This window comes from Rattus norvegicus, chromosome 9, assembly GCF_021556685.1.
Source record: "Rattus norvegicus strain SHRSP/BbbUtx chromosome 9, alternate assembly SHRSP_T2T, whole genome shotgun sequence".
Lineage (NCBI taxonomy): Eukaryota > Metazoa > Chordata > Mammalia > Rodentia > Muridae > Rattus > Rattus norvegicus.
In genome coordinates, this window is record NC_141542.1 from 64215810 (window position 1) to 64229038 (window position 13229).

The following is a 13229-nucleotide window of genomic DNA, read 5'->3' on the forward strand; positions in this document are numbered from 1 at the left end:
GTTTTTTTCCTGTTTGTTTATATATTGAATTATGTTGATGGATTTCCATCATTCCCTGCATTCCTGGGATGAAGCCTACTTGATCATGGTAAATGATTGTTTTGATGTGTTCTTGGATTCAGTCTTCAAGAATTTTATTGAGTATTTTTGCCTCAATATTCATAACAGAAATTGGTATGAAGTTTGGGTCTTTGGGTGGTTTAGGTATCAGTGTAATGTGGCTTCACAGAATTAATTATTTCCTTTTGTTTCTGTTTTGTGGAATCGTTTGAGAAGTATTGGTATTAGGTATTCTTTGAAGGTCTAATAGAATTCTGTAATAAAACCATCTGGCCCTGGACCTTTTTTGGTTGGGAGACTTGTAATGACTGCTTCTATTTCCTTAGGGGTTATGGTACTGTTTAGACAGTTTATCTGATCCTGACTTAACTTTGGTACCTGGTATCTGTCTAGTAACAGAGGATGGCATTGTCTGGCATCAGTAGGAGGAGAAGCCCTTGATCAAGTTTGTCTCCTCAGTGTAGGGGAGTGCCAGGGTGCTGAGATGGAGTGGGTAGGCAGGAGGGGGATACTCCTCATAAAAGCAAGGGGAGGGGGGATAGAAGAGGGAGAAACCTGGAAAGGGGATATCATTTGAAATGTAAATACATAAAATATCCAATAAGAAAATAATATCCATCTGTCTCGGAAATGTTGAAAGAAAGAAAGAAAGAAAGAGAGAGAGAGAGAGAGAGAGAGAGAGAGAGAGAGAGAGAAAGATCTTTCATCTAGATTTTCCAGTTTTGTTGAGTATAGACTTTTTTAGTAGGATCTGTTGGTTTTTTAAATTTCTTCAGTTTGTGTTATTATGTCTTCCTTTATCCGATATCTGGTTATCCCTGGTATTAACTGACCTTGCTCTCTCTGACTGGAACCTGTCGCTCCTGGCAGCCTGTGATCCTGAGATCCTGAATGTGTCAGAACTCCTGGAGGTCAAGCTGCATCTAGGTGTTGGTTGAGTGGGGATCCAGAGCACAGGCTCTGCTCCAGACACAATTGCAAACCGGTAGGAGCATGAGTCTCCGGCTCAGCCTCTGATTTCTTTCTTAATTAACTCAAGACAATTCCTATAAAAAGTTATGAACCCAGGTCTCCTGCTCTCCCTAGCCTTCTGCTTTGCTCTGTGACCTCTCCTCTCACAGTTGCTCTTGATGGCATGATGCCCTCTGTGGTGAGAGTGTGAAGGTGAGTGGGGCCTCCCCAGAGCTTGTCCCATGCTACTTACCATTTTAGATTTAAATAAGCCTCCTTTTTTATAAGTATACAGCCTTCAGTATTTTGTTATAGTAATAAAAAATAGACTGAAGCAGAAGGCTTCTTGGTACATGTGATTAATGACGTAACAAACTAACCTTAGTCTCAAATGTTTTAAAAATAAGACAAAATTGAAGGACAAAAAAGTAGAATAATAAATTATTTTAATTATTGGGTAGTAAAGCAATCCAGCATACAATAAAATATATTAAAACAAATGTGTTAAAATCAAACTCTTTTCCAGGTTATATTACTTAGAAAGTTAAACTATTATGTGTAATAAATATTAGGCATCGTCAATTATGCCTCATGCAGAGGGTTCTGGTAATAGCTTACAGCACGAGAGCATATGCTTGTGCAAAATACCTTTATGCTGTGAGTGTATGACCATGTGTGCATGCTCATGTGTGTGTGTGGAGAGTGGAGATCAGTGGTGGTGTCTTCCTCTAGCATTCTCTACTAGGATTCTACTTTAGGAAGGTCTCTCAGTAGACCTAGAATTCAATGACCTGGCTAGATTGAATGGCCAGTGGCATTCTCTTACTCGCTCACACTGGAGTTAAAGATGCGGCAGCCACACCTCACTTCTTATGTGGGTTCTGGGGACATGAACTTATACTCAGAGCAAGCATCGTTACTGGAAGCCATCTCCCCAGCCCTACCTTTTGAGCCTGTTGAGCCCATTGATCAGAAGGAAACTAGACTGCCAGATTCACCTTATCCCTCCCCAAATCTCTGGGACATAGCATCCACATGCTGAGTTTTCGTCCTAAACCCTGAGTCTTGTTTCTTGTAAACCTTTCTTGCTAATAACCTCAACGATATAATGTAGTTACATTTTATGATATTTGTTCTTGTTTCCAAGATGGAGAAGTGAAATATCTAAATTTTAGTTAAAAACAAACAAAACCTGAAAAACCCTCAACCACTTACAAACACTTGTGTTGCTAGCTATAGGAAAAACAGTTATGGTTTTAATTGAAAAACATCACTCAAGAGGTTTCCTGTGTCATCTGCCTCAGGTTCTTTGGGGGCTGAGTGATTGTATTCTGTTTGGGGAACCTTTAGCCGTGAGTTGTTACTCTGCTCTGAGCTACCAGTGGGTAATCCTACTTCTTGCCACCTGCCAGAGTTCTCTGGATTCAAGAATGAAAACACACACACACACACACACACACACACACACACACACACACACACACACACTATTTTGATATGCCTTGACTAGCTCAATGACAGCACTTCCAAACTCCCCCACAGTTAGCACACACTCCCCTCCAGTATTCCTGAGTTAACACTTTCTAAATCTATATTTTATCTTTCCTGCCCTCTTTTCTTCTGAGCAGCTCTCTCATGGGGCCACTTTCCCTTAGTCCTTACACTGCTAGATGATTTCTCTTCTGATGATTTCTCAATCTGATATCTTGCTTCTAAGTCATAGCGATTCCGTTCTTTCTCTCCTCTGCATTTCTTGGCCAGGAATTCGAAAAGTCCTGCCTCATTCACCCTGCCCAGCCATTGGCTGTTGGCACTTTACTGATTAATCAGAAACCAATTGGGGACAGGGATCCTCAGTGTTTGGACAAGAATATTCTCACATGGTTTTGGGGAGCTGAATTAAGACAAAGCATTAGAACCAATTCCCAACAGGAACCAGCAACTTCCTCTTCTCCATCCTTCCAAATCCCTTTCAGAGAGCTGAGGAGCATTGTGGGACGGAGGTACCTTGTGCAAGCAACCTCAATGCACAGCATTCCAATAGTGCCTCATTTCTGTCTTCTCCGCTTTCTGTTTGAACTTCGTTTATAACTCTCTCCATCCCCAGAGAAAATTCTGGGGACATTTACTCAGATTAAAGCCATAAATGCAAACTACCTCCAAATAATTTAATAACTTAAAAATGTTCCGATGTTTCTTTGGACCAGGCCCACCTCCAGCACGCCCACATGGACCACAGGTAAAAGTAGGTTGCTGTAGGGTCTCCAATGTCCATTCCCATGTGGCACTTTGATGACATTTTTATGATTCAATCTCAGGAATGATTTTTAGAGCCTTATGATTGTTTCCCTAATTGTTTCCCCCTTTTCAAGCATTTACTCCATAAGCTTCTTCACGTTCCATAAACTGCCTGAAAAATTGGAACCTCAAGTAGCTAAATGAAAAAGCAAATTCCACTCGGGATTTTTAGAGGCTACCAGAGAAATGCAATATGAGTGCTGCCTCTTGACAGAGCTAGCTCAAAAAACTAAGGCCTAAGTATATACTGTACGTGGATCTCCCCAAGTAGCTTACATCAAGGTTGGCCTCCTTGGTTGGCAGAAATCCAAAGGTGAAAATTCGGTGTCATCTCCCTTCACTACTCAATTTTTTGTCTATTATGTGTTCTGGGTAATTCCTTATTTCCCAGTGTCAATCCATTCCTGGATTCCTTGGGGCAGCGTGGGACCTCACCACATGCTCTAGGGAGACTCCCTCTCTGCTGAGTACCACCAGCAATGTACATTGGAAGAACCACATTTTCCCTGAGGACCTGCAGAGAGGAGAGAACTGTAGTGAGATTCTGGGTGTCTCCACACTTCTGGTTCATCAATCACTGCTTTTCTCCCTTTCATCAATCAGTGGTTATTAGCTAGAGATAAACAATGCCATCTTCCAACTGGGGACACATCCCTGAAAGTCTGATTTTTAGTTTACTTAGTCACCTTATTACTGATTCATCTGAAACACAGGAAGAACCTTTGCTCTTTTTCTTTTTCATCCCTCCATTTCTTCTAGCATGTGGGAGTTGGCAAAATGGAAAGGAGTAAAGAATACTTCTGCTTTTATCCCACATAGCAGTACTAGCTCTCAATGCAAAGAAAAGAACCGTGTTTGCTATTGGGTCCTACAGCAACCCACTTATTACTTGGCTTTGATATTGTATGTAATGGACTCTTATGAGATTTTTCTAATTGACATTGCTTTTCAGATTGTGATTGTCAGATACAAATAACATAAATCAGGGTAGTTGAATGTGGGTGCATGGAGGGTCAGTTCCAGGAACTGGGACTCATGGAGTGCTTCCTTTCTGTCAGCTGAGAGAGATATTCATGGGCAGCCAAGGGCAGTACTTGATGGTTCCCAGGCTTTACATAAATCTGAAAGCAGTGCGTTGAACGTTGAGAGTGGGAAATGAATACAGCCACTGGGGAAAATGGTAAGCTGACAGGCAGCAGCAAGTTGGAGCATTGTCAACAGAAGCATTCAGTTAGTTCTGCTGTGCTGCGACTTTCTTGCCTGTGACTTTTTTTTTTTACTTGGGTGGCCAGTCTTCTTGGCCCTAGGAGCTCAGATTCTCAAAGACAGCAGTTAGGATCTGCCAGCTTTTATTTTGTACACTGTTGCCTCATTACCACCACTACCACCATCATCATAACCATTATCAATGACAACAGATCAATCTTTTTCCACAATGCAGACCAGCTCCGAGCAAGCCAGCTGTCCTTGGAAGTGAACTCATAGTTGGGTTTGATAAATGTCTTTTTCCTCTTAGAAATCTGTTGAAATGGTTTCTAGAGTTGACACATTTGCTGACTCCCAGAAGCTTATTTTATATAGCAGCTACAGCATATGTACTAGTGAAATTCAGGCACACATGCACTTCATCCTATAAGCATAAAGCTACAGGGAAAGACATCATTCTTTTCAACCACATCTCATGGTATGCTTTTGTCTAGGTGGAAATAAGGGAGAATGATTGGAGATGATAGCTAGCTAGATGTATAGATAGATAATAGATAGACAGATAGATATCCTTTACCATATCGAACCTTTTCCAGAAAGAGATACATAAATAAATAATAGATAGATGACAGATAGATAGATGATGGATTGATAGATGATTGATAGATAGATGATAAATAGATAGATAGATAGATAGATGATGGATTAATAGATGATTGATAGATACATGATTGATAGATAGATGATAGATGATTGATAGATGATAGATAGATAGATAGATGATGGATTAATAGATGATTGATAGATACATGATTGATAGATAGATGATAGATGATTGATAGATAGATGATAGATAGATAGATAGATAGATAGATAGATAGATAGATAGATAGATGATGGATCGATAGATGATTGATAGATAGATGATGGATAGATAGATGATGGATAGATAGATGATTGATAGATGATTGATAGATAGATGATGGATTGATAGATGATTGATAGATGATTTATAGATGATTGATAGATAGATGATGGATTGATAGATGATTGATAGATAGATGATGGATAGATAGATGATGGATAGATAGATGATTGATAGATGATTGATAGATAGATGATGGATTGATAGATGATTGATAGATGATTTATAGATAGATGATTGATAGATAGATGATGGATAGATAATAGATAGATAGATAGATGATTGATAGATAGATAGATAGATAGATAGATAGATAGATAGATAGATAGATGGATGATAGGAGAGAAGGGGAGAAGAGTAGGAAAGAGGAGCCTGTTTCTAGTGGACATTGCTTCCAACTTTGCTATAAACACGAAGAGCACACAAACCTCCACAAGCATGGCACCATTTACATTCATAAACACTTCAGATCTCTGTCTATCTCAAGAGAACCATGCAGGGGAACTTTCTGAACTGAATCTAATCCACACAATCCATACTCCTAACACCATACCTCATGATACGCTGGCTGCTTATTCTAAAGAAGACAAAGATGTCCACATAGCCATTGCACAGTGTCAAAGGCTCTCAGTGGAACAATTAGGGAACAGAAAGAAAGAAAGAAAAGGTATCTAGACTGCCTTTACTAACAGATGGCATGACTGTGTATATGGAAAATGATAAGCAATCCTAAAACAAAACAAAGCATTGGGGCTAATAAATGTAAAAGATTATGGGATATAAGGCCAAGGTGAAACTGTCATACTGACACTGTGAAATAAAAGATGGAACTGTAAGCTCTCATTTATTGTAACATAAAAAGAATAAAATAACACATTTAATAAAATGAGCTAGAAATCAGTAACTGTGAAATATCAATGAAAAGTGTTAGAGGGATCTGGAGAGATAGCTCAGAGGTTAAGAGCACTTGCTGGCCTTGAAAGCAGGACTGGTTCCAAGTCTCCAGAGTGGAACACTTATAACTGCCTGTTATCCAGCTCCAGAGGGTCCAACGCCCGCTTTGGGCTTCCATGAAAACCTGCACTCAAGTGGCACATACACAGATGCACACAGAGTTCCAAATAAATATAATCTTTTAAAAGGGTGATTAAGTTGAATAGACATGTCTTCCAATAGGACGTGAATAGCGAGTGATCCTACAAAAAGATGGTCATTAGAGAAAAAAATGCAAATCAAGACTGTGAGATCCACTTCATGTGTGCTAGGATAGCTCCGCCAAAAGGAAGGGCAATAGAAAGGTGCTGACAAAGCTGTGAATAAACTAAGCTTTCATTTATCGTTGGTATAAATGTAATATGATGTCTCCACTTGCACACGGTTGTTCATAGCAACCAGTTCAAGCAATTAAGATGTGGTGTCTTAGTTAGGGCTTTATTGCTGTGAACAGACACCAGACCAAGGCAACTCTTACAAGGACAACATATAATCTGGGCTGGCTTACAGGTTCAGAGGTTTAGTCTTTTACTTCTGTGATTTTAAATATAATTTCACTCTATTTCTCTCTTCCCCCTTTGACTTCCAAACACTTTCCTCACTTTCTTTCAAATATATGGCCTTTTCTATTTTAAATTAATTTTTGATACACACACACACACACACACACACACACACACACACACACACACACATTAATGTGCTCTTCCCTGGGGAAGGCTATTTCTCCTGCTCTCATTATTCCTAAGTTGCCTGTAGTTCTTTGTCTAGGGTTGAGCCTCATGGTCTTTCATCCCTCCACTTTGGCATATCTGTTGTTTTCCTCTTTGTTTGGCTTGTGTCCTTGCTAGGTAGTCATGATGCTGAGACTTTATGGGTGCAACTTCTGATATTCCTAGGAGACAAAGTCTTAGAGCAACCCCCCCTCCACATTCCTCTGGCTTCTCCAGTCTTTCTGTCCCCTCCTCTGAAACATCCCCTGAGCCTTACATTAGAGAGTTTTCTAGTCCCATTTGTCATTTGTTGACTTCGATTCAGAAAGTTCTCTCCTACACTTACATGGTGCGGGACACTGCTTATGCTGTCTTCCACAAGGATCAGTGTTTTGGGTTTGATATTTAGGTTTTTGATACACTTGGAGTTAACTTTGGTGCAAGGTCATAGAAAACAGTGTAACTCCATTCTTCTGTATTTGGATATCTCATTTTCCAGCACTACTTGTTGAAAATGCTTTGTTTTCTCCAGCTCACATCTTTGGCATCTTTGTCAAATATTAAGCAACTGAAGTTTCATATGCACGTGTTTGGGTCTTTGATTTTGTTCTATTGGTCTACATATCTGTTTTTGTTTTTGTGCTAGTGCCATATTGTTTTTATCACTATGGCTTGGCAATATAACTTAGGATCTGGAATTGTAATCCCTCTAGCATTTTTCTTCTTGCCCAGGACTGTTTTGATATTCAGAGTCTTTTGTGGTTTTATATAACTTTTAGGATAGTTTTTTTTCTATTCCTATGAAGAAAGAAGTAAAAATTTTGACCAAGGTTGTATTGAATCTGTAAGCAGCTTTTGATAAAATGGTCATTTTCACAATGTTAATTCTACCAATTCACAGGCATGGGACATCTTTCCATTTTCTAAGGTCTTTATCTAGTTCTTCAGAGGTTTAAGGTTTTCATTGTAGAGGTTCTTCACTTCCTTAGTTAGCTTTACTTCTAGATATTCTTTTTCTTTGTGAGGGGAGTGCATTCATGATGTCCTTCTGTATGTTTTTTTTTTTTTTTTGGTGGTGAATGAAAAAGCCATTGACTTTTGCAAGTTGATTATGCATCCCTCCAAATTGCTGAATTTTTTTTATAGTTTCTAGATGTTTCCTTGAAAAAATTTTGGTGTCTCAAAAGTATTTTGTCATGTACAAAGAGGGACAACTTGATATTTTCTTTCTTTATTGGTATCCCTTTAATTTTCTTCTTTTGTCTCATTTCTCCAGTTAGGACTTTGAATAGAATATTGAAAATGAGTGGAAATAGTGGGCCTCCCTGCCTTGCTCTGACTTCAGTGCAATTGCTTCAAGCTCTTCTCTGTTTAGGATGATGTTGACTATGGGTTTCTCAGATGTAGCTTTCATTAGGTTGAGGTATGCTTCTTGATCTACATCCACTAGGGCTTTAATCATGAAGGTATGTTGGGTTTTGTCAAAGAATTTTTCTACATCTATTGAGATGAATGTGTGATTTTTTTGTCTTTAAGTGATTCTGCTACTTCTTTTGAGGTGTGTGCGTTGAACCTTCCTGAATTTCAGGAATTAGGCTAACTTGGTCATAGAATATAACCAATTTATTTATATCTATACTCTCTCTTCATACTGAACATTTAATCCAGAGACCTTGCTTGGTCTGTGGTTTTCTTCTTTGTAGTGTCTTTACCTGGTTTGGACAGTAGAGTGATGTCAGCATCATAGAAATGTGGGAGCCTACCTTCTGTTTCTGATTTTTTTTTTAATAGCTTAGAAGAACTGGCTGTAGGTCTTCTTTGAAAGTCTGATAAAATTTGTGTATCCATCTGGTCCTGGAGTTGTTTTGTTTTGTTTTGTTTTTTTCTTAGCTAATAGGAATTTTATTACTATTTCAATCTCTTTGTTATGGTCTGAGTTTAGGCTATTGACTTCTTGGTTCAATTTTGGTTGTTTGACTGCATCTAAAAACAGGGTTTTAAAGCATCGTCTCATAATATTCTGTATTTCTTTGGTGTTTGTTGTAATATTTCCCATTAAACCTGATTCTGTTAAGAAAGGATTCCCTTTCTTTCTTTTAATTCTGTCAATCGTGTTGATCTTCTCAAAGAATCAGGTCTTGTATTCATTGAGCCTTTGCATTGTTTTCTTTGTTTCTGTTTTATTGATTTCTACTCTGATTTTTACTATTTCTTGCCATGCATTAGATGTGGATTTGATTTGTTCTTATTTTTTTCAACTTTTTGAATTACATCATGAAGTCATTTATTAGTGCTTTTTGTTTGTTTGTTTGTTTGTTTGTTTGTTTTGATGTAGGCACTTAGAGCTCTAGATTTCCCTTAGAGGACTGCCTTCAGTGTATCCCATAGGTTTTTCTTTTTGTGTTGTGCTTTTATTTTCATTGAATGCCATGAATTTTTTAATATACTTTTTATTTATTTCTTCTTTGCCTTATTCATCATTCATCAAAGACTTGTTTAATCTCCAAGAGTTTATGTATTTACTAGTTTTGTTGGCTGTCAATTTTAACTGCACTATAGTCAGATAGATACAAAGAGTTATTTCAATCTTTTTGAATTTGTAAAGATTTGTTTTGCATCCCTGGATGTGGTCCATTTTAGAAGAGCTTCTCTGTTTTTTGGGTAGAATATTCTGTAGATATCAACATTTGATGTATGATGTCAGTTAATTCTGTTGTTTCTCTATTTTTGTCCAGATGATACATCTATTAGAAAAAGTAGAATATTGAAATTACTTTTTATTAAAGGATTGGTGTAGAGGAAATACTAAAAATATGCACCATCCCATACTAGTCAGGGCACAGGTGGCCACATGGCACCTGCGGGCTGTTCTCATCCTGGCAGCCTCTCTGGCCTGGAGCTCCCAAAATCTCTCCAGATAACTCACTAGGTTCCCATGGCAGGTCGCTGCCATACCAGCCCCATGCATCCAAATTCCATGGCTGGCTGGGGTGCCCTGACACTGTACCTTTCTCTGGAACTCAAGTTGAGTCTCTGTGTGAAGGAAAAACACCACACAATCTTAGTTTAGAATCAACAGATAACACTATCACTGGGCACAACAACTAACATTCTAATTAGTAAGCCACACTAAATTAAATCCTCCAGTGGTGGATCCAGGACCCATCATCCAATCGGGTGCCTCTAGTTTGTTACATCTTATACCCCAAAATCTTTTCCTCCAAAAATCCCCAAGTCCCTTTTCTCCTCCCCTCTACCCAGCTCTGACCTGGAAGTCCTGCCTACTCCTTGCCCAGTGATTCGTCCCTTGAAATCTTTATTCATTAGGGGAAGGTCCTTGACACATTTTTTTAAAAATGATTAGTTTTAGTAGGAAGTCTACCTTGTCAGGTATTAGTGTAGTGATGTCTGCTTGCTTCCTGATTGCATTTGACTAGAGAACTTTTGTCCATCCTAAGTGCTTATTAGCAACAGATAGATGGATTTTGATCCATTTAGTCAGCCTATCTTTTGATTGGAGAACTGAGCCCACTGATATTTAAATGCCTGTGGTAATTATGGACATTGTGGTGTTGATTTTCAGTGTTGTTTGCATTCTCAGTGGTGCTTTATATTTTAATAAGCATGCCTTTGAACTCCATTCCACAGTCTATCTGCTGTTCTCATTCCTCTGTCAGCCAGAAATATTGTTCCTGTATTTTCTTTAGGTTTCTTTTGTTGATATAATATTTTAGGCTGTTTACATTGTGAACAGTTTTTCTTTCTCCTCCAATTTAAGTGAACAGTTTTACTGTGTATATTAGTGAAGTGTATATTAGTGTAGGCTGGTTGGCACACATAATCTTTTGGGACTTGGGGTACATTGCTCCAGTTTCTTTTGTCTCTCAATGTTTCCACTGAGAAATGGGCTGATGGGTTTTCCTTTATATATGACATGTATTTCTTTCTCTTACTGTTTTTAATACACTTTGTTTTGTACACTTAAGTGTTTTAACTATGATATGCTATGGGCATTTTCTCTCCTGGTCTTGTTAATTTTGGTGCTCTGCATGATTTTTGAATCAGTGTGGGTATCTTTCCTTACTTTGGGGATGCCTTATTCTATATTGTTGCCATGGGTTTGGGATTCTTCTCCATCTATTCCTGTAATTCAAAGGTCCCCCCTCTGCCATAGTGTCCCACAGTTTGTTTGTTTGTTTGTTGTATGTTCCTTTACTGTAATAATTTTTCATCTTCCTGCTTACTTTGTCTAGATCTGCTATTTTACTTTCAAGTCTATCCTCTGCTTAGTTCATTCTACTTGTAAGACTTTCCTTTGAGTTTTCTAGTTGGATTTTCAATTCCAACTTTATTTCAGATGGAGGCCTCTTTAGTGCTTTCATCTCCGTATTGAATTCGGTTCTCACGTTCTGGCTTGTCTTTGTGATTTCCATCAGCCTTGTGTTTGTCTTTTCTTGGGCTTCACAGAGATCTGGGCACATGAACTTTCCTTGTTAGTTCTAATGCTAATACAGTCAGAGCCAGCTGGAGAGGAAGAAGGGATATTTGGGAAGATTGGGTAGAGAGTTAGAAATGATTTAGATGAAGTGGTGGATAGAAGGGGCTGGGATTGTATACAGTTTGTGCTTTCTGTTCCAAGCCTGGAGAATGGGGGTGGCTCTGGGTGTGAGGAAAGGTTGGATGTGGTATGGGAGAGATAGATTTGGAAAGTCCTGGCAAATGACCAAAGATGAGTTGCAGTATAGGCAAGGGAGCCCATAGTAAGCCAAGGTACTGAATGTTGGATGGGGAGAAGATGTGGCTGGGAGGTCGGGGACACTTACCAGACTAGATCCTGGAGAAGAAAGTAGGAGTTCTGGCTGGGTGGAGACGTTGGATACTATGGGGAGCTTCAGCTAGTGACAGGGGCCTGGCTCCCGGAAGGTGGGACCCAGGGAGTTTGACTGTGCTTACCCCACACCATTGCCAGGTGGGTGCTGGGCTGTACAGGACATGGATCTGATCTGATCATGGGTGGGGAAGTGCAGTCTGAGGTATGGGACAGCCATGGCTGGCTCAGAGGTCTCCAGCCAGGCCAAGAGGCAGAGGTTGTGGAGTTCCCAGGTTCCTGGACACCCAGGTGCCACTGGAAGTCACAGAAAAACTGAGAACAGAATCTGGGCCTGAGGGCTGGATCTAGTAGGAGTGGGAGAGTGAGGAGGAGGGAAGGTCCAGCTAGTCCCATGGGGAGAGTTCTTGGCTTGACTGCAGGCTTGGGCTTCATGGTGGTCATGACTGAGTGCATAGAGACCTTCTATGGGAGATTAGACAACGACTCTGTAGGCAAAGTCCTCCTGCATGACTCCCCAAGGTGGATCCTGATGAAAAGAGACAGTCCATGGTTCCAAATAATTTATGGTCGTGGTGGAAAGTGGATGTGTAAAGCCATACCCCACTTCTCAGCAAGGGCCTGAGATTAAATAATTTTTGCAGGGAGGAATGTCTGGGAAGGAAAGCTTATTGGCTAAGCCCTCTAGGCCTCTAGGTACCTCATCAGAATGGTGATCTCTGTCTTGAGCCTACATGGCCACAAGTCACATTTTTTTCCTTATCTACATGTGGAAGGGTTTGAGGCATTGCCCTTACATGACTGATAACCACAAATCTATGGTGGGCTGTGGGTAGTGACAGGGGCCTGTTGCCTGGGAGCGGGTAAAGCTCCTACCTTCTTTTTAGGGTCTCTAGGGCTTCTAGCCTTAGCACAGCCGAGGATGAGGCTACTTTTCACAGTTCACTTCCCCACAGGATATTGTGCAGAAGGGACCTGTGGTTGGTGGCAGGTAGTGGGTTCTGGACAAAACCTAGAGGTTGGTTTCAGAACAGGTGGTCTGAGTAGGCTGAGGCTCTGGTTGTTTGAACTGGGGTAATCTAATGGGTTCTCTTGGAAATTTTACTAGAATTAGCTTAATCTCATTTCTATAAACTCAACGTGTGCTCTTTTTTGTCTTCAAAACAATTAATTTTGTCTAAATATGACTTGATCCCTTCAAATGGAAAAACATAAAGTAAGTTTTTATAGTAACAAACACAGTTGAAATATAAAA